Source organism: Numida meleagris, chromosome 19 (genome assembly GCF_002078875.1).
Source record: "Numida meleagris isolate 19003 breed g44 Domestic line chromosome 19, NumMel1.0, whole genome shotgun sequence".
NCBI lineage: Eukaryota > Metazoa > Chordata > Aves > Galliformes > Numididae > Numida > Numida meleagris.
The window spans coordinates 5,792,460-5,815,703 of record NC_034427.1 but is presented as its reverse complement, the minus strand read 5'-3'; the positions used below and the strand labels follow the sequence as shown (position 1 = coordinate 5,815,703).

Below are 23,244 nucleotides of genomic sequence, written 5' to 3'. Positions count from 1 at the left end.
AAACAGTGTTCCAAGTTGTTTGTTGTGGCCGCCTTCTGTTTTGGCTGACACAGAGAAAGATCAGCTGAGGAAGTGACTTCCTTTGAACCTTTGATACCAGATTCTGTTGCTACTGCTGAAACTTGGCAGGAGTTAGTTCGTGTTCTCTTCCAGTAGCCTTAGAAAGCCTTAGAAGCCTGTCAGTCTTCTCTCATTGCAAAGGGAATAGTATAAGTTTACTTGTTCCAACAAACTATCTCTTCTTGAAGAAAAACAAGTTGCATGTTATCCTCTTTATAAAGAAAGAAATAATCTGTTTGGATTGTGACTCTTTCACAGTGATTCCCAAAGTTTTCTTCTGAGTATTAGTTCCTACTTTTGAGCCCTTAAATGAGTATGTATCACTAACATATGGAAAGAAGGGAACTATCTTAAGGACAGTAGGATAACTATGGTTAGATTAATTTTTTTTTTTTTTTTTATTTAAAAACAACATCAATGGAAGCATGTGAGCAGGAGAGGAGATCCTTTGCTTGCCATAAATTACAAATTGAAAGATCTTTCCAATGAGGAAAGAATCTTAAGGTTTCTCATAATTCTGGATTTTTTTTGTGTTTTTTGAATATTGTTAATTTAAAACTATACTGAGTCCCATGTAAACTTTATATTTCAGAAGAATCAGCAATTAAAATTGCTCACCTTCTAATGGTCTGCAGATGTGTTTGGTATATTACAAAGATGATCTTGTTCAAGTTGGTACATGGTAAGGATTCTTTGATTCTTCAGCAGGGCTGTTCTTTCTCTCTTAGCAAATTGCATTTTGTTTTTTGCCTTCCAGTATGCACATCTTAGTGTTGTATTCATGGCCATACAAGACTTGAAATAGAACCTGCTGTTTGTGTGTCTCATGAATCATGCATTCGTCAGCATGTGTGATACATTATTAATCTGAGGATTTAAGTGTTGCTGCTGAAAACCATCCTTCTGAGTCTATTTTAATATTACTGTAGCAGGAAAAAAATAAGAAAATCATTAATTACACTTGTTTCATATGCATGATTTAGATAAAAAAGCATTGTTTATGCGTAGGTCAGCATAAATACTAGGATGCAGATGGACAGATAATATTTAAAGAGGAAAATGGGTTAAACAATAGCTTGATTTTCAGCTTTTTTTCTACCAGTAGGAGCTTCCCTTTGGTTAAATCTCAGGCACTCAGACCATGAAGTACACTTTTGTTTTTCTTTGTTTATCATAAGTAGTGCCAACCTTAGAAGGAGAAAAGTCAGCTCAGATTTTAGGAAGCTTCACTGTAACATATTGTTACAGTGTACTGAACTGTAATAATGTCCACTGGATTTAGCAAGATGTTTGTTAAGAGCAAAGGTATAGGAAAAGACATGCCAAAATCTAAAAAATGCCTACAGATTTCCTTTGAAATGTTATGTAACTCTGATCTTAAGGTCTGATAATGAGTCCGAAACAAATAGGAACTATTTTGTTTCATTAAGTTATGCATGGCCAATTATAGTTTATTTTGTAAGCTGGATCTAGGTTCAATTAGATTCTCATTCAGCATAGCTTTGTTTCTATTTCTGCCTTTGTCTGAATGATTACAGCATTTCTTTTTCTTTAAATCTTATAATGTGATCTAAGAAGCTCTATTTATACATGGTTGGGAATACTTAGAAAGAAAATGTGTTCAAATGAATAACAGTAATATGGTCAAATTTGGTATGATGCTATGCCGCTTCTGTGATTGGTTGCAAATAACTGTAGTAAGAATTTGTTGAGATACCTTGTTAATTTTCAGGCAGAACTGATAAAGCAAGGAATTCTACTGAACAATACAGTCAAGTTGAGACTTGATCACTGCCTAATAACACTAACAATGGGATGGTGGTGTAGGGAAGATACCATAGACCCCAGTGGTGTAGTCACTATAATCAGACTATTGGAGCCACAGATGCTATTGCAAAACAATCACTCTGGGAGGTAAAACTAGAGGGTTTTTTTGGTGTGTTTTGTTTTATTTTTTTAAGTCTTTGTGAGATGTTGAAGGGGGAGAGCTCTTCGGAACAAAAGCGAAGTTCAAAGCTTCTGGTCTTTGGTGCTGCCTGTACAGTTCTCAGTGCACCCCAGTCTTGTCTGCTTATCCCATTCCAGATTCTGACTAGCACTACTTGACTTCAAGGATTCCCAACACTAGAGATCAATATATTTGAATAAGTTAAGTGATTGATGCATCTGCATATGTTGGATTCTTATACAGGGGAACCAGTGGTGAATTTCTAGGGGAAAAAAAATTCTAGTTGGTGTAGAAAAGATGCTACCTGGGTTATTCAGCTGAAAAAAGTGCTGGCAGAATGCTCCCAGCTAGAACAGTATCACAGAGGTTCTCCCCCATCCATTTAAATGTTTTTACTCCTCAACTGCTTCCTGAGCAAGAGAACATCTTATGTTTATTGTACAAAAACACCTTCTTTGAACAAACACAACTGTTGCTTTCTCATACTATAATTCAAGTCTTGATTAATCATATGCAGATATAAAAATTCAATTTAGGTGAAGCTACTGTATTTAAGCAAAGTTGTTTAATTCTCAGATTCATCCTTCAGAAAGAAATGCTTGCTTTGTGTTTTTCTGATGTGCTTTCAATTATTTGCTGGGTCCTGTAGTTGCTGACCTGCACCAAAACACTAAACTGATTCTCAAGTCTAGCACTTATTCCACTTAGTTATTATTCATACTAACTGTGGATTTTAGACAGAGTAGGAGTTGAATCTTTATACATGCTTGTTACTTTTAATAAAAGGTTGAATTTCAGATTAGAATGGTCTTTCTGAAGCACTGTAATCATTTCACCTCTACCTCAAAGTTTGCTAGTGCTATATTCTAGACTTAAAATTTTGATCCATACATCCCATCATCCAGCTAGTTTTGTTTGCTTTGTGTGCATTTAATAGCACGTCTTGATTGCAGCTACTTCTGTTGTGCTGTTGTTTTTCTTATATAGCAACAAAGGAAGAACAAGTGTTATTACCAACAGGAGACTAGCTGCAAACATGACAGCGGTCATGGAAATTAAGTCAGTTCTAGAGCTTGTAACAGATGAAGTTGGTAATCTCTTAATTAAACCTGATGCAGCTACAGCTGTTTTGAAAATTCAAGCTTTCTGAACCCTCTGATTAAGTAGAAGTTTTTCTAAAATGACGCAAACCCAATCTATTGGATAAAAAGCAGTTGTAAATGTTTAAACTACTCAATACTGTCAATTGTGGTAAAGTGGGGCTTATCTGTTGGTTTCCCCAGTACAGCTATTAAGACGCTAGTGTGACAAAATACTTCCATGAGTGTTACTTAGGTTCTGATCAAACTCTCTTTAAAACATAATATTTTGGCCTTTGGGCTGTTTTTTTTTTTTCCTTAACACATAAGTTGTTTTTTTTTGTTAGACGTTTGTATTAATTACTTCCTTGCCAGCCCTTTTTTGGGAGGGAAAGCTTGCTTAAATACTTGATAGTATAAAAAACATAAAAGCAGACTGTATACAATGTTAAATATTTTGTCTTTGTGTGTGTGTGTTTCATACTTGCATTCAGAATCATTTAAACTGTGTGTGTCTACACTGTACTTTGTTTCTTCAAAATAATGTGCAGTTAGTTAAAAATGGTATGAATCATAACGACAGAGTTAGTGCCTTGGTATCCAAGATACGTCAGCGTGCTGATAAGTTACTTGTTTTCCTGCTGTGAGAACTGGTTGCTGTATTTGATTCTTTAGCTGAATACAAACTAAATTAAATCTGCAGTGACCTATATTGTACTCTAGCTAATGACCCAGTTAACCTCTGGTTAATTTTTTGTCTCTTGGTGTCCTGGGAACAGGGACATGTTTACTTCAGTTGCCACAAACCTTTAGAAATGTGCCACTGGCATTTATTATTCTAGTGCTGTGTGTTTTAATAGAAATTAGCTAATGGGCCATGGGGGTCTGCAGAAGTTGTAGAATGCCAATGAGGAGTTTTCTTTCGTTTTTCCTCCTCCCTGATTTACATGACTAAGCTTTTAGCTTTTCTTGGTTTTGTTTTTGTTTCTTGAGTATTGATCTGTCTCCTGTGGAGGAAACAAACTGCCTAATGTGCAGGATGTCATTGTGGTTGGCAGCTTCCCAGAGACTCCCCTCTTCTGCTTGCTTAAAATTGAACTAGAACCAGTACAGATACTGGCAGGAAATTGTAACTAACTAACTAACACCACTTCTAATTGCATAGTGACATTATGCAAATAAATATGAATATAAGCATAAAATAATAATAAGATAATGTTTAAGAGTGAACTTGAATTACTCTAGTGGAAGTGCGATTCTTCTACAGCTGGATGTACTCTTCTATGAAATATGCCTTCTTTTTCAGAAAATTAAATTATGTGGATACAAAAGCTGTCGGTGCAAGGCAGAATGGATGTCTGCACCCATTCATGGTAACAGTCCTATGGTCACCACTGGTACAGTTGTCATAAACACCTGATTTTAAGCATAGTGACATTCTTATTTTCCCTGCCCCTCCAAGGGAAGATAGCTACGTTGGTTTAGAGGACTTAGAATGAGAGTGAAACAGGCTGGAATGCAAACCATGAAATTCAAAACAGCCTTAGTTATTTAGTGAGGTAATATGTCTTTGGAAACTGTAAGCAGCCAAGAGTAGGTGAAGAGCCAAGTGGCCAGCCATGTCTACTGCTACGCAGCAGCGCAACCTTTCTCTGATCCAGAAATGATCCTGTGAGATTCACATCAGCATAGTAAAGTGACTTAGTTTTGTGTCATGGATGGGGAGGGGGGAAAAAACTCACAGGTGTTAGGTTACAGCCTCACTGGGTTGGTTTTACTTGAGAGTGTGATAACCACCACCGTACCATTGCTGTGTTTTTACAATACAGATTATTGAAGAGGGTATTTATCCCAAGTTTTTTCCCAAAGTTCATCTGTTCCTGTTGAGAATTCTTGGCCTTTCCTGAGTAAATTCCTACTGTTCTGCTTTTCTCTGCTTGCTAGCTATTTTTCCACTGTAACCTGGGCACAAGAGGTTTGCATTTCTGGGTGGTCCTTGGAGAACTAGTTTAGTTGCAATGGCGCTTGGTCTCTTAACCTCTGAAGTGCATTCAGCATTACTTAAATACATATTAAATGTTTTACTGCTATGTGAACAATTGAAGTTTGCATAGGGATGCTACAAAACAGAGTTGCAAATGTATTTGTTTCACTGACACCTCTCCCCCAGCTAATGACTGGTCAGCCTGACTGTAGTCATTTTTTTCCAGATGCATAAAGATTTGTGGACTTGCTCTTAAAATTGGTTTCTAGGGACTGGGTGGATTCAAACATTGTTAGTAAAACAATGATCTGGATCTAAATACAGAAAGACTTGAACATTTGAATGTTTGCTTGTTGGTGGTTTTGTTGGCTTAGTTCTATTTTACTTTCTTAATAGCAAACCTGAGATTAATTTTGCCCAGTCCTGAACTGACTTGTTGAAGCACCAGGCAACACTGAGACTGTAAGTATACTTTTTCAGCACATCATTGTTTTGAAAAAAAATCTTCCAGTTAGAACTATTAAGTCTGTGAACTTTCAATCAGAAATCAGGGATGTTTTCAAACAGCAGTCAGTTTGCGTGTGTTTAGTTATCATTTTTCAGCTGTAGCTTAAACATAACATATTAGTATAGTGTCTCTTGGGAAGCAAAAGTACAAGTAAGTTCAGATCATTTTGTGGACAAAAAGGCAGTTAGTAAATGTGAATCATGATATGATGTAATTCTGGATAAGGAGATTTCCAATTACGGACTTCCAGTGGATGGGAAGATATGCTGGGGGATGACTTGCATACTCATCCCTATTCTCGCTTTTGCCATTGTAGCCGTCATCTAAATAGACTGGTTTTTTTCCTTTTTTTTTCCTTTTTCTCCTGGTAACTTACCGTATAGTCTATGTCAGAGACTTATTAAGTAATGCATAGTCCAGAACAACTTGAACTTTTTTCTGATGTGTACAATACCTAGAGCTTACAGACTGAGGCCTTGAGAAACAGCTGCTCCAGAGCTGATCCTTTCTGCTCTGCCTATTTCCAGAAGTTTTTACCACAAATTTCCTTTGGGAATGGATTTCTTCTTTACGCTGGTTTTGCCTATAGTGGCGACAGGAGAAGGTAGAAACAGCTTGCTGAGTGCTCAGCCGTATGTTGTAGTATAGCTGCTTTGCAGAGAACAGATGGGAACAGTTCTACAGCAATCCTGAGTCCTCTGTCAGCCTCGTAAACAGATGGGTTTGGGAGGGGATAGAAGTTTAGGCTGTACTGCCTAGATATAGGACACTTTTTCAGAGACTTGCTTGTTTTCTTTTGGGACTTCTTATGACCTACGAATCACTGCTTGATGTTTGTATGTTAAAAATACACAGTGCTGTGAGGGGGAAAAGATTTTTCCACAAACATATTCTTGGGAACATGCTCTGTTCAGCCAGGTGGTTTAGAACACCACACAAAATAAGCTGTGCCTGTGTTGTGTATGTTTTGGGGCACGTTCTGCAATTTTGTAAGAGGCAAGTTGCCCACCAGTTCAGCAGAACTGGCTTTCACTCTTAACTGACTGTCCTCATTTCCTTTTTACCTGGTTGGGTTTTTTTTTGTTTTTTTGAGGAGGTTAAAAAACATTTGGGTGAGAGGACTGTGTAAGCTTTTTCCCTTGCTCTGAAACCACTGAATCCAAACAGGACTTCACTTATGTTCTACCTGTGGTTAAACCACTTTCTTCCTCCCTTCTGAGAGCCTGAAGAAAATACTCTTTATTTTCTCATGGTTTTCTGTGTGTGGCAGAAGAAAAAGCAAAATATCAGCCTCTATCTTGCTTGGCAGTTCTTGAAAATTCTTCATAAACAAAAGGAATTTCGTGTTACGAGGTGTTAAATCCCTCTGCTTTACCAGCTGAAGCATCATGAAAATGAATCCTTTTTCTGTCAGTCACTGGAAAGTACAGGGCATTCTGTGCGCGAAGGGAGCTACAGTGCTCCACAGCTTAGTCCCCAGTCTTTTCTGTTTATGAGCTTATTCTGTCAGGGTCTGTTAGTTTTGGTATTGTTAGAGTTTTAACAGGATTTCAGACTTGTTGGTGGTCTCCATGGGTCCTTTTCCTATTTCACCTCTGAGTATTCCTACTGCTAGAGGAAAAAAGCAACTGTGACTGAGAAGATTGGAATTACACACAGTGTAATTCCCTTATTCATATATTTATAAGGGAGTTGCTTCTCCTGGTTAGTGGTTGAGGAGCCAAATCACAAGCTTTTGTTAATACAGGGAATATACTCTTCAGATATTTTAAATCCTTTGCTCAGTGATACTTCTTGGTCTTTCTTTTTTTTAATGTTTAAAAAGAAATCAATGAGAGAAGAAATCCTTATGTAGAAGTATGTTATGTTTCAATTAATTTGTCTAAATCTGCAGTTGGTGCTATTTAGCCAGTATGAGGAGAGTTTACTTAGATTAAAGGCCTAGCCTGAGTTCCTTCAAAAGCAGGTAAGAAAACAGAGTATGTTGTATTGTGCTCTAGACAGTGCTGTCATGTGGTATGTGCCCAGATTTAGTTCTGGGATAAAACATAGTTTTGCCCTCTTGTTGAAGGGACAATCTATCTAACATGATGTATTCATCTATCACAAGTAGTTTCTGAGTGCCTTATAATGCAATGCAGCTTAGTGCCATCAGCTTTCTAAGCAGAAAGTATGGAAAAATAAGGAAGGTGAAGGGGAAAGTCTTTCAGAAGTGCAGTTCACTGAACATGGCCATCTTTTATTACACGCTATTTGCGAAAGACAAGATTTAAAAAAAAAAAATTCAAATGATCTCAAGATACTTCATGTAATAATGATTATTGTAATAATTCCTTTGAAGTGCTTGTCTGTGTAGAAAAGAATTTATCTTCCTTGTGGTTCCTTATTTCAACAATTTTTTGAGCTTGTTCTTCTGTGTCTGATTACCTTTGACACCAACAATAAACTTAATTGAGACCATCTACAGTATGGCCACTTATCAAGAATTTAGATAATACCTCTGTCACAAAGGATTGAAAGTACTTTGCATAAGTGTTCTGTAGTGTAAGTGCGATATGAGGAAGCTTATCTTAAATATTGTGCCTGGAAAATCATTCTTTTGAAGTGTAAACACTGCAGTAGGAAAAAGAGGGGGAAAAAAAAAAGAAATACATTACTTTCAGGCTAAATTTTTGTTTGGAGACAAACATGTAAAAATGGAATTGGGTTTTGATCTTGCAAGAGTGACAGGAGATGATCTGTTAAGGGCACTCGTGAATTTCCTTGTTTACCCCAATGGATATAATTTCAAAAACATTATTCCCAAAAGTTAAAATGTAAATTTGCTTTATAGCTCTAGGGGAAAGGAATTGCAGATTGTGACTGTTAGTTGTTTATGGATATTTAATCCTTTACTCTCCAGAAGACTTAAATACATACTTTCAGTATTGGAATCTACCCTATGGCAGTTTGCTTTTCTTTTTCAACAATGTATCTAAAAACTCTGAGACAAAATAGTGGAGCTTTTAACCTTTGCATTTTTTTCTGTCTTCTCTTGGTGTTCTTAAGTATTGTGAACCTAACAACGGCTGATTTGCCAAGTAGTTCTCAACATGAGTGCAGAATAGAACCATTTCCGCAGAGCCATGTTTCTTTCAGGCTGAACGTATCGTTGTGCCCTCTCCAGGTAGCATTGTTGCCCAAGATAACACTGATAAAGAAAACTTACCTCAAACTACAGTGTGTGTTTTTGTTTTTTATTCACAGTAGTGTGAAGGTAATACCTTACTCAGAACATTTATAGAAGGAACAAAGCATGACTGTATCAAATTTTCTTGAATTGTTTTTCATCATTTCAGCCCTTGGACGTGAAGAGAATAATTTGATTTTTTTTTTCCCATCAGAGTAACTCATAGCCTGCAAGTGTCACTTTTCCGTAACACCTGACTGTCAGAATAAAACTCAGTGAATGGAGGAGATATGATATAGGAAAACATATTCCTGGTGTGGAAGGTGTGGGGGAGAGATAACTGTTAAGTCCATTAATTCAATACCAAATTCAATTTCTTATTTATGCCATAGTTTATTCTTGCCTCAGTATTAAGTTGGTTACAGTTGACTTCAATACAGTTTCACTAGTATCCCTCAATATGAAGAGAAAATGCACGTACTTTTACCTCTTTGGACCATTTCTCTTCGAAGACTTGTTTACCAATCAGAAAAATGTTTACATTTAGAAGTTATTCTCTCTATTGCTTTTTTGTTGATGCTTGTACCACAAGTAAGCCTCTTCTGTAGGTGTTTGTGTTTGAGGTGGGTTCTTTGAAGGTTTTCTTTTTTTGTCTATTTCACATTTACAAAAACTCAAAATATTGTAATGACAACAAAAAGTGACTTATTTTTAATCACATCTGAGTATTGAAATATGAGTATGAATGTGCCATGCATATCCAGCCATAGAGAGCTACAGAGGCAGCCCCCTTAAGGGACACACTGATCCAGGAGGTGCCCTGCTCCCCTGCTGCTGCACAGAGCTGTGACTTTCCTTGTTCTTGGCTGCTGTGCAAATGCATCCGATGAATTCTCTGAACAGCACAGGAAAGGAACAGCTGAGACCAAATTTAAAAGGGAGGGATGGGAAGTCTCTGCTTTTAGTTCTGTAGCCACTAGATCAGGATACTTGGCAGTCTCAGGAGAATGTGTGTGTGTATTCCTGACATTGTGCAGGGGCATGCTCAGCAGTGGAAGCAGACTTGTCAGTCGTTCAGCGTTGCTGTACCTGTGGTCACTTGTCCAAAAGTTACTTAAGTTTCAATGTGATGATGATAGACGTGCTACAGAAACCTGGAATATGTTATTTTGAATTCATTGTACCATTATTAAATGAATGTACAAATGCTCTAAACAATCATAATGCATATCCTGATCATTCACTTTGCTCATTTTTAAACTTCAAGTTTTAACTCTACCCTTTTTCTTCTGTAACTTTTTCTAATGTGGATTGTAAAACAGAGATTAAAGAGAATTCCAGAATATTATTAAATTGTGAAATCCAAACACATTTTAAGACTTGTGGCACTAGAAACTTTTCTTCAGATATGACCTGGCCATGCCTAAGGTATTAGATACACACCAACAGAGAGAGAAAAGATCTCCTTGTTCAATATAAATGTAAAAATGCTTTCTATGCTGCTGATTATCTGCCTTTGCTTCAGTAACTGCAGCAGCTTGCAAATACCAAGGATTTGGCAGAGACCAAAATTGCAAATCCTTTGTAACAGCGCTGCACTCAGATTAAGATCCTGTGAAATCTTTCCTCAGCCACTAATTTCACACTCTAGAGATGGAACTGTGAACAGTTTATAGCATATAAATCTTGTGTTAATAACAGCTTTCTTGGGCTTTAGTATATTTTGGAGGGAATTGTTTTGGTTTTTTTGTGAGAAAACAGTATATATTTGCAGTAAATATTGTATGTTGTTAAATATTTCATTTTATAATTGTAGCATCTGTGACATTTTAGAGAATGTTGGGGGAGTGAGTCCCAATACATAGTACCATTGCAAACTCTTTTTACACTGGCTGTTATGAGCAGGAATAACAAAGTAGCCTATTAACATCTGCTTTATATTTTTTTGGAAAATAAAGCTTGATTTTTTTTGCAATGGCATTTTATATTTGTCAGGAAAATAATTTAAAGCAAGTCAAGCATTTTGTGAAAACTTGTATGTAAAAATGTTGCAGGTGAAAAATTGGCATTTGTCACACGTCTTTATCGTTTTGTTTGAAAAGGGGGTTCTCAGCAGTAGAATAAATCCTGCAAGATGCAGAAGCACTATTCTAGACAGAATGCAGCCATAATGGGTAAGGGAAGGGATAGAAGCAGCCTGTTCAGTTCTGCAACAGAATGGTAGAACTGAGACTTGGAACTTTCTTCTCTGTCAATGTGGTATAGCTCAATGGGACAGGAACAGTGCTCCCTGGGACATCAGCGCAAAAAAAAAGAGTTTGAGAAACCCAGTAAGCTCTGTTTGGGTTACTATGTAAAGAACATCGTCTAATGCATCTTTGCAGTTTTATTTGAAAGTGCTCCAGTATTTATCATGTGCAGATAAAATCCATGTTGTTGCGCAGTCTACGTGTTTTCATAAGGTTAAATCTTTGAGGCTATGGGCAGAGAATCACAGTATTGTTGGTTTCTTTATGAATCTACATATTTTATAAATCTACAAATATACGTTGTTGGGAAAAGTGAAAGAACAGCTCATGGGGAAACTAGATTTGTTTGTATTTAGTGAACAAAGGTAACGGATTTCACATTTCCATCCTAGGAACATAGCAGCATATTCTCCGTAATGGCAATAGAACGTTCTTACAGTCAAATGTCCAGTGTTGTCCTTGACCTCAATGGAAAAATCCTGTTGTAAAAATCTGGTTTCCTCCTGCACTTGTAATAAAACAAGCAAATCTGTGTATGCAGATTGTACGTGTTGTGTGCTGGTTGCTGTATGGACTGGTGGTGTAGTTCTATTGGTGTCTCCTGCTACCTAGGCTGGATGTTTAATTTTGTGAAATAGTTTTTGCATGTTTGTATTTTTTTATTTTTAATACTGTTTTCATTATATGAGTGAATATGTTTTTCGTTATATTCTTGTTGTGAGTTGATCACTTAGAGGTTAAAAAAACTACGTTAACTGTATAAAGATTGCTTTGCTGCATTTTCTTCAAGGATTCGAATTAATAAGGAATTTGAAATATACTTGGCAAATTTAGAAATGCACTTCAGATGTTTGTCTCCTTGTATAGCCTCTTCCTATGTATATTTGGTTAAAAGACCAAACAAACCAAAAAGAAAGATGAAACAGGTAGAGGAGCGACAGTAAGGAACACCACGTGCTGTAAGAAGCGGAAATGCCCGAATTCCTTGGATATCAGTTACTTCGGCAGAGGGTGTGATTGTGCATACTAAATTAGGTTACTCATCGTGCTTGGGACCTCATAGAGAAGATGTGTAGGTTTTAATTTATTTATCTATTATTTGGCTCCTGAATTTCCTCTTAATAATAATAATAATCATCATCATCATCTTTCCAGAGTAATGTAAATGTGCAATGTATGACCCAGACTATAGCTTAAAATGTCCCGGACATGAATAAGCATTAAAGACAATTATTTGTTTCTTCACACCTTGCCTGTTGTATGTCACAGCTGATGAACTATGAAAATCTGAATGGACTATAATTCAAATTTGATGTGCTTGCTTTTTTATGCAGATAATTGAGAGATCTGGTCTTGAAGAAGGGTTCTTCTTAGCGTTCCTTCTGAGCATTCCTGTAATGCTGTAGAAATTGTTCTAAAATCAGTAACAAATACTAGTCTTGTTTGGAAATAAGGTGCACAAAATTCAGTTTTGCATAGCTAAAAGACATGAAATATTTAGTGTTTAGTTTATTGGATTGTACATACAAACAAAAAAAAACTTTCTGTGATTTTGTTAGACTGATGCTTGACTGAACCCTGATATGGTGGTTTTTGGCTATACTTCCCTGTCACAAAATAATTTGGACTAGAAGGGGCCAGTGGAGGTCATTTAGTTGAAATCCTTCCAAGCAGGGGTGACTTCCAAATTCAATTGTAACGTATTGCTCCTAGACTTCTTCCTAAGTATGAACTGTTTCCTTTCAAGCGAGGTACACTGAAACAGTGTTAGGCCTGAGCTGTTCATTCCAGCCAGTCAGCCTCTGTCATGGAGGTCAGCATCCCTGATGTCTCTGGTATCTCAGGTAGTGCAGAGTGCAACAGAGATACCTGGCAGCAGCAGAGGAATGCCCTCATTTCAACTAGTTGAAGAAAATACGGAGCACTTTCTGACTTCTTGTGCAGTCAAGTTCTCCCCACGACAATTCTAGAATGTGCTGCAGATAGCATGTACTCACCAACGTGTGTGATAAAGACAGGAAAAAATGCAGCTTATGCGGACATCTCTGCTGACACAGCTAATTAATTTTTACTAGACCAGTGCCCTGCTCTTCTAGCATTGATGACCTGTGTTATAGCCTAACATAGTACAGAGTCAGTTTCTGTAAGTTATTACCAAACCTGGAAGGAGAGAAGAAGCTGCACTAAGTACAGTGCAGGGTGCAGAACAGGGGTACTGTGAGCTCTCTGGTTTGTCGTGGCTGGGGACTTGTTACACCCTGAAAGAGGGGATCAAATGGAGCCCTCCTGTCATCCATAGCTGGAAAGCACTTCCCTAAGGTGGTGCTGGCTGTTCAATTTTCAATGGGAATGATTAGACTAGGGTTACCCGAAAGCTGCTGATTATTTTATCCACTTTGTCCTTGTTTGAACTTATGTGCCACTTACTCTCATTCTGTTCCACCGGCGTATCTTCAGCTTTTGCTGGGTTTGATGAGAGCCTATTCTTACTGGAACTTTGCTTTTGTACTTAGCTAATTTATCTCTTGAACGTATTTTATCCTAATGGCTAAAAGAAAAGTGTGATAGCAGAAAATTGTTGGCAAGGATAAGAGATTGCAGATCACAGTCTTGTCTTTCTCATATTCATGTAGTTGGGATGTGATGGTTAGCAAGAAGTTTTGTGCAGGAGGGGAAGTTTGTACGTTTATCTTTTATAGATTGTCCTTCCTGATAGGGGTGTATTGCCATAGATGATGCCTCTCACCTTGTATTTAATGAAAAAGATTTCTTTTTACTGGAAACAATGAAAAAAGTAATTAAAAAAAAAAAAGCCATAAGTGATCTATTCAACTTGGTATTAGGACTGTTGAGGCTTCAGTCCTTCATTTTTGTTAGGTTTTTTTTGTGTGTGTGTGTGTGTGTGTTTTTCTGTTCCAGTTTCTTGCTACTACCCTTAGATTTGTAAGTAGCTGGCTTTCATTTGGAGCTCCTCGCAGGGAATACTGTATCTGTTTCTGCAATACTAGAAATTCCAAGTGATCCCCAAAATGTTTACCAGAATGTGGTTGGTAGCACAATACGTGATTGTCTTTTCTGTCAGGAAAGATTTTAAAAAGATTGTTTTCTTCAAATGTTCCATTTCCTAGGCTGTAGGATAAAACAGCTTTGCAAAGAAGTTAGCAAGTTTTGGGGAGCTCTGTGCTGGCTCTTTGTTTTAATAGAAGTGCATTCCGTTTTGAACTGAAGCTTTGCAGTAGTAAATTAACAACAAGCAGCAGGCAGTGTTCTATACGGAATGCGTCTCTTTGGTCTGTTATGTAGGCTGCTCTGAAAGTAGTGCCTCCTATTTATTTCCATGGAAATCAGCACAACTACATAGCTGTCCTGATTTCAGCAGGCACGGAGTTGATTTTTCTTTCATGGTGTCTGGTACGATGCTGTGTTTTGGCTTTAGGAGAAAAAACCATGTTGATAACATTCCAGTGTTCTCAGCTGTTGGTGAGCAGTGCTGCGCAGAGCCAAGGACACTTCAGTTTCTCAGCTTCTTGTATGGGTCCCCCAGTGATGGGGGCTAAGGGGGCACAAGAAGCTGAGTGGGGACAGAACCAGGACAGCTGTCTTGAACTGGCCAAAAGGTTATTCCGTACTACATGACATCACACTGGAAAAAAAAGTTCCACTTTAAAAACTTTTTTTTCTTTTAAAGGATTTTTCACAGTACCACATTCCATAATATACTGTTATATCAAGATCAATATGCAAAGCATGTGATTGAAAGATGAGCACAGTTGGCATTTGAACATGTTTTAGTTGAGACTGTACCTACATTCTGTACACTGGAAGGAAATTAATGGCGGTGTTTCAGTCCTTCAAGAAAAATTAATTATTCCTGCTGATTCCCACTTCCCGTGTTTCCTCTTAACCCTGTTTTCTGATAGCTCAGCAGGTTTGGAGAGCCACTGTTTACAGAATATTTCATTGCTTTAAGAGGAGGATGTGGGCATTTAAAAAATTTACCAGCTGTTTCAGGTCACTTACAGCTTAAGCAGCTCTTTCTTTTTGAATGATTTATTTAGTTAGCCTCTCGTTGGGTTGTCAGCAGTTTGTGGAGACTGTAACGGTGTCAGGAAAAGATCCTAATGAATCAGCTCAAAAAGATGGGCGTTGTTTGTAGTCACAGAGAAAATGGAATTAGTTCATTTTGTGGGCCTGGCATATTGCCTCTCCCCTGATGCAGCGCTGAAAGAAGGGTGACTGGCAGCCAGGCATTTGTGATTGGATAGCAAAAAGAGAAAAAGAAGGGGTGAGCGTGTGAGGCTAAAGGAAGACAGTAGAGATTGGAATAGGATATTTCTTCTGAAAGGCATGAGGGGATGTACATATGTGCACATTATATGCCTTAAAGGGAGTTGTCAGAACTAAGAGCAGACATGGACAAGGAGCTGAGCTTCCCTTCAGTTTGAGAATGAGATAGTATATGACATTAAAATGAAATAATCACAGAATGTTGAATGGGATACCACTCTGAAGTGTATACCTCCTGACTGACTGATCTGCTGTGGCAGAGGTTTGTCGGAGGAGGTTTGTCAGATATGTTGTACATTTGCCATATTTGTTAGTAAATAAATTGTAGAATTTTATGTGAGCACAACAGCCACACTGAAGTAATTAAAGGTCGACCTCATGCTACAGGTGTAAACTGATAATTTCTAGAAGTAAAAAAAAAAAAAAATATATATATATATATACAACTGGATGTCATCTTAGCAAATAGGCATGTTTTGGCTGAATGCATGTAATCAGGGTGAAAAAGGATTGTACCTTGTTCTGAAGCATCTCATCTTACCACTTGCAAGGAATAAGACAGAGGAAGGATGGAGTAGGATTAACAGTATATGATCCCACTGACATAAAGCTTTTTTATGTGCCTATGGAGGAACTGGTTACATTTTGAGTAAGTGATACTGGTCCCAGTGGATTTCAGTGGATATTGTTGGCATACTTGTAGAACTTGATTTAAGCAATACTATTTATAGATGTCTGTAGTCACCATTTGTATAAAATGGTATTTAATAATGCTAATGCTCCTTAATTATAAACCAATCAGAAGTCTTTTTATGAACGTCTGCTTTTCTTGCACCTGCGAGTGCTTTATATAGAGTCAGTTTAGCACTAATAATGCAGACCATATACTGGGCAAAACTTGTGTTGAAACCAGACTCCTTACTGGGAAGATGCTGAGGTTTCCAAACAATTATCTTTAAAATGCTTCGCAAGAACAACCTGGAGGTAAAGGCTGCAGACCTTCCTTATAGCTTAAGCTCTCAAAACTTGAGAGATGTATGTCATGGATGTTATGTCCGTGCAGCCATACAGGTATGGGTGAATGGTATCAGGAATCTGGAATGGATAGAAATCCAGTCAGATGCAACCTGTGTGTGTATACACATACTTCTAAGTAGCTTGACTTACCATCGTAACAACTTAAAAGCAGGAATTTAATGTGGTTTTTTTTCTATAGATGTATTTACCTTTGTCTTTCTGTGCTAATAGAACGTTAATCCCTACTAGTAGATTTTTGCTATGGATTATTGGTAACTTTATATGCAGTATTCAAGATGATGGCCTCTGAGTGATATTTGCATAGAGCCGTGTTTGTAGTCTATTAAATTAGTGAATCTGGTATCTATGACACAGATCTTGGGCTTGCTTTATAATTTTTAGTGATTTAAAAACAAAACAAAATAAAACACCTGTGACTATAATTAGTCTAGCAAGATTGTTCTGTATTAGATGTGCCAGAACTGTGCTTTTCATTGCTTTGCTTGCCTAAACATACTTTAGGTCCCTGCTACGTATTGTAGTTCAGTCTCTTCAAATGTCTGTGTTTTGTTCTGCTTTTTCACTCTGTTTAATGCTCATTTTTCTGACACAACTCAGCCCAGCGTGAACACTGTGTTCTTGCAAAATAGAAAAGGGTTTCAAAACAGAGAGGGACTCTTTAGGGCAAAATTAATTGGTATTTTTGGCTTGTAACAAAGGCTTATAGAAAATGCAATATTCCTTGCAGTTACATAGTAAATATAATGGCAGTATGGACAACTGCACTATACAACTGCATCCGTAAGAATGACTGAAAGCTTACAAAGATGTTTTGCTTTACCTGTAGGTAGCATAGAAGAGAGACAGTCACTATCAGAATTTTGTGCATTGTGCATACCTCTGAATGTCCGCTGTCTTGGGTAAGTAAGAACTGGATGGTGTTGCATTGTCTTTATCTTGCTGTATAAGCTCGTAATTTCTTGCATGATTCTAGGTGATAATACAAGAGACAATGATAAGACAAAAACAATTTTTTGTGAATGATGGCACTTGTTACAAAATGTAGAAAGAATGGGGAAGGAGAAGTAAACCAGTGCACAGAAAGATCAACCAAAAATACCAATTAAATATACTCAATTGTGTTTTTTTTAATGCTGTTATCTTCAAATATAAGTGGTATTTGTTGCACCAGTTATAATTTTTAATCAGTATAGCTAAAGTACATTTCTTGAAAGAGCTAAAATACAGTAGGTGTAAATAGCTTTTTTCAGTGCTGTAATGACACAAGCCCCCTCCTGCCTGAAAATTTCAGTTGATTGTAATACAAATTCCAGCTAGAAACATTTTCAATAAAAGGATAAAGTGTGTGTGTGTGGGGGGGGAAGTACTCTTCTAATAAGTGAAAAATAAATGTAGCTTTATTTGTTCCTTGAGATCAAGAAATATATTGGTTTCTTTAAGGTCGCTTCTAACCTAAGCTGTTCTATAATATCTGTCTCTAGGGAATGAATTCTGCAGTGGTCTGATGTTATTAAATAGTCACATGTGTGGAAATAAGTATTTTGTAAAGGAAGAGCTGCCTTTATTGTTCTTTTGGCTCTATATGTAACTTTATTGTGTTAAATTACTATGTTCTTGTTCTTGGAGTAATTAAGTATTTTATTCTGATTGTATGTGTTATTTTTACCTTTTCTCTTAACTTTCTACTAATCTTTGATTAGGAACTCACATCTCTGTTCCTATATTCTTTTGTAGTTTCAGGTATAATTCTTCTCTTGTTTTTAATTCCTCTCTGGAAACTGAGGTGGAGCTGGCACTGGGATCGAAGAATAGGGATGTTTTGGAGTGGGCCATTTAAAAATGGGAAGAGAGAGAGAGATTGTGTTTGGTCATAACAGACAAATCCTTAAGTAAATGTTTGTTTTTAATCTAATGATTTACAAAATATCTTGCCTTTTACTAAAACTTTGAGGCTGCCGGGTGTAAATTCCATAATATGGAAGTATTGTTTTGTCATTCTAACCTCATACTAGATTAAACAGTGGACTGTATGGACAAACCTCTTTCCTGAATAAGTGGTACTTTTTTTTTTCCGGATACAATACCTCAAATACTTATGTGCCAGAATAAGATGCACTAATGAGAAATACTTATAAACAAAGTCTGGCTTTTCAGACATAGCATTGTGATTCAGTATCTGGGATTAATTTGTGTCGTATCACGTTTCCTAAATCATTTTGTGAAGAACTCCCTCACTGGTGTGAAATAGTGAATTTCCTCTGCTCTGTTTGGCATAAAAGAAAACTGGATTCGTGTAGAGATGCAATAAAGTACCATTCTGCAAATAAGACAATGTTAAAAACACCATGAGGTAAACAGTCAAAACCAAGTGTTTGGGAATCGCAAACTGCAGCAAGCAAGCACTGCACTCCAGCCATTTGGCAACTAATAATCCATTACAGTGACAGTAGGAAATAACACTGTGTACATATATAGATGTTACTGGCTGTCCAGTTGAACCCTGTGCCATGCTGTAAAATGCAGCATGAATGCAATACCTGTAATTTAACCATTTTTGTAGTTGTGTGTTCATTGTGTCACTCTGAATATAGCCTGTCTTAACAGAAAGAAGAATGTTCACATACTCAATTATTTCTTCACTGATTTTTTTTTTAATATATGTATATTACTGCTGTGATTTGTTGTTGTGTGAACATAAACATTCTATGATGAAATTCTGGGGTAATGACAGTTACTAAATTATATAAATAACAAATGAAAGTTGCTGAGGTTTAATCTTGAGCGTAAGATGTACAGGCAGTAATTCAGAACTGTGTCAAATCTGAAAATATTTGTCATTTGTGACCACACAAATAAGTATTTGTCTCTTCACTATTGCATCTTCATGCAAACTAATCACGTAAGATATGAAGGGAAGTATAAATTCAATTGCTTCTTTCAGCCAAGTCTTCTGTGACAGACAGTAACCTTAAAATTCTCAACCAGTTGCTGGGTGGTGCTTGCTTGCTTGTCAGAGAATCCCTGGAGATACAAACAAATAAAAATGATTAAGAGCTCTACCAGGAAAACAAAATTCCAGTTTCTTAGTCCTGTGTCTGTTACTCTGGTGAGAAGACTTAATCAAACCTTATCCAAGCTTATAAAATTTGGTAATGTCTTTCCTCTTAATCATAAATGTGATCTGCATTAACGATTTCTAGTGTGCTGCCTAGAATCTATCTTTGAAATCAGTATGCTGTACAATATAGTTCTGGGGCAATCAGCTACAGCAGTTCAATTCCCAGCAGTTGAATTTTTTGTATTTCTTCAAATCTCAGCTGTATATATAAACTTTTTCTCAAATTCCGTATGTAAGACTTTTAACTGTGGATATGGAGAATTTTACATAAATATCAATATATATTGTCTTAAATGCGAATTCAAGAAAGGTGCCTTGTAAAAAGAGGGGAAAAAATTAACTTGCCAACAAATACAGCAGGACTCCATTCCCGTTCGGGAGTAAAGTGGATACTGCAATTTTACCTAGATGTCTTCCATCATCACCCTTCTTTTGAGAATTATGCAAGACTTGACTGTGGAAATGCTGACCGTTCTGCAGATTTCATGACATTTCAGCAAAGCATGGATTATATCTATTTGGTTCATGTGTAGTCTTCAGTTTCATGAAAATGCAACTTTAACAGCTTTTAAAATGTGAAGGAGTGTTTCTCAACGCTAGATGAATCCTGACTTTCCAATGTTATATATTTTTCCAATTTTTAAAAAAGTAAGATTATTTTTTTCTTCCAAAATATTCTGGGTTACAGTATTTTGACTAGACAGAGCTTTTAACTGTGGTGTCGTAGACAGGGAGAAGTGGGATTCCTGAGATGCCTGGCTAGCTGATGACTTCAGATGACGTGGCAGAAATTAGGAATAAGTAAGGAAGGGATGCCAACCAAACTGAGTAGAAGACAGTGAAGTCTTGTGATTTTGAATGTTTTTGAAGTTGAACTGTTTTGACAGCAATCTGCTATAGCACTAAAGGGTTGTATACATGCTGTGACTTTGACAGGAATGATCTAATCTAATGATCCTTAACAAACAGTATGTTAGACATCGTGAAGGGCCATTCATGAAACAGTTCTTTCATAACAGTACTATAGAGGTTGAAGACAGCAAGCAGGTAAAGAAATGCTAGCAGAGTCTCTAGGAGTTGGCTTGCTGGATTTTTTTTTGTCTTTTTGCAAGACTTTTATAAAAATCTTTACAATTTTGTTGTACTTAACTATGACTACTTAATGTGGAGATGGAACCAGGCAAGATTCATGCATTCTAATTATCTATTTTCAGGTTAATCTGAGGACTGCTTGGAAGGACAAGTACTCAGTGCTTCATTTCAGCTAGAGAAATAGAGGAAATCTGGGTGTTTATAATTCATAGCAACCATTTTTGAGGTTCATTTCAGTGTGAGCTGTCAAACTGGAGAAAAAAAATTGTTGAACAAATACAGAATCCTAGCAGTGTGCTTGAATTTCAGTTCCTTATGTTTACTCAAGGGCAAGGTAAATCTGTTTCAGTAAGATTACAATGATCCTATGCTGTAGTCAATAAAATGTACAAGAATCATAATCCATAATAGTAACCATTTTTCTGAACTTAAGAAAAATTGAAAAGATGCAAAGAATGAAAGCTTGGCTTTCTTTTTGGCGTGTGTGTACGTATCTGTGTGTATATATATATACCCATATATGTACATCTAAACCAAGATAAATAACTATTGGAGCGTATACACGTGCATGCATGTATACATCTATACATATGTATGTTTAAATATTAAGTCTCATTCAAACTTTTTTCCCATGCATGGTAGAGGTGTTGGTATCCTACTACTTACAGGGACTGTTGTGCACTCCTTTGTCAATTTGAGAGTGGAAGGTTAAGATCAGTGTCTGCCTGCTGGTATGTCTGTTACACCGTTTCAGCATACTCCCTTCCTGAGTGATGAATCAACCGCAAGTCCTCAATATTTTTGAGGTAGTACAAGATGACTTAGAGCCAGCTGATGGAAAGAATGAACAGCATTCTTTGTATTGCACTCCTGGGCTCTGTTTTCTCGGTGTTTGAGGACCAATGAGTGAAAAGTTCTTCTTCTAGTAGCTGGAGGGAGTGAGCTGAGTTCTCTCTGTTGTTTTTGTTTGTTTGTTTTCAACTGCCAACACAAAATAAACAAGGACTCCAAAACTTTCTCTCTCTCTGAAAATTTACGTTCCTAATGCTTGATAATCTGAAGCTCTCCAGTACTCTTGAGTTATGCTATTGCTTCTTGACTAAATCAGCAGTATAATCCTTAAGTACCACAGCAACCCATGCAGGCAAAGCTGTTATGTAGATTGAAAAATTACGGTTTATAGGGTTTCGGGATTCAGTCAGACTCCAGCCTCAGTAAATTTCCTGTGGGATATTTCTTGCATGTGTTTGGAGTTCTGACAAGTTAACTGTTTTCCAAACTTTGTGGACTTTTAACCTACAGTTCCTATTTCTTGGTGTGCTTCTCACAGATTTCGGAGGTCCAGGCTGGATTTTCTTCTCTTGAAAATGATGCATGGCTTTTCTCAGGATAGCTGATAAGAATGTATTTATGTGGCAGGTGGGGAGTGTGGAGCACAAGAAGGTACAGCAGTCACTGACCTCTTATCAGAAAGTAATTTTCTTAGAAGTTGACAGTGTCTTGTGCTCTTTAACCTTACTGGCTTGTTTAACCATAATGGTTAAGACAGGCAGCTTCCTCATTTTAGATAACTTTTCGATCATAATTCATCTGGGATTTGTGTTATGATAATGATAGTCAAAAAGGTTGTGGCTTATAGTGAATGAAACTATCCATTTGTCGAAAGTGCTTATCAGTGTATGTGAAGGCTTCATGGTTTAGTTCACCAGTAACTATTTTAGATAACTTCTTGCCTGCTTTCATCATCTCTGTGAAAAAAATGATGCATACCTGCCCTCTGGAAATCTTGACTGAGAGAATGAAGCATATAGTGCTTAAGCCTTTGAAAATGGCTTCCAGGTCCATTCCAATTTAAATTGGGTGCTTCACCACTTCTACCAGTGCAGGAAAGTCAGTGAGATGTAGCTCTGTCAGTAGCTGACAGGAATTAGTTAGGGAGCATTTTCAAGCAATATTCTCCTTCAGCATTTCATCAGGCTGTCAGAAATAAACAGCTACAAATATCCGGATGCTTGTGCCATCAAAGAACTATGGCTTTAAAGGTGACAATAACCTGTACTGCTCAGTAACTTTATGATCTGTCAGTGATTATGGGGGTAAACAAATTTAGTAAAATACAGAGATGTGCAATCTAACACTGAGGAAACAAGGTGAAACGTTAAGAGTTAACATTAGCATCTACAGAACTTACTAGGTGTTGACAACAAACTGTATGTTTGCTTTGCATAGACTATATTTTTACTGAACGTTGGATCAGATAAATTATATATCAAGACTGTAATGTTGCTTTTTCCCTATTGAAATTTTGCCACTAAATAAGAATTCCTGAACTACTTTCTGAAGAAACCCTCTTTTATTTCATTTCCTGAATTCAGAATCCTATCTTGGCCATCTGAATATAAAGTTTTATACTATGACGAATACTTCCTCATGCTTCTTAATGTTGGATTCTTCATATTATTTAGTCTAGATTTGATTTTGGACTAACTATCAATGTCAATCCGAAGCTGGTTTTTTTACACAGTTTGCAGAGTGCTAAAATATTTCAGGTGTTAGTGATCCCACAGTCAGAAATGTAGACTTCTTAGCTAAGGGAAGAAGAGACAAAACTCCAGATTTACTCTGCTTGTATAAAAAATATTCATGAACCATAGGAAACTCTCTTAGCACTCTAATAAGTAGTATCTCTGCCTCATTAAGTGGAACTGGGAA

General features: G+C 37.0%; 1 protein-coding gene across 3 annotated transcripts in view; it reads left to right on the top strand.

Annotated features, from left to right (window-relative positions):
* SULF2 (sulfatase 2) overlaps positions 1-23,244 on the top strand; it is a 145,734-nt gene that overhangs the window by 14,113 nt on the left and 108,377 nt on the right. For all 3 annotated transcript variants that reach the window (XM_021417155.1, XM_021417156.1, XM_021417154.1), the window contains exon 3: positions 17,149-17,221. The gene's annotated coding sequence lies outside the window, so the exon portion shown is untranslated. The remainder of the gene's footprint in view (positions 1-17,148; positions 17,222-23,244) is intronic.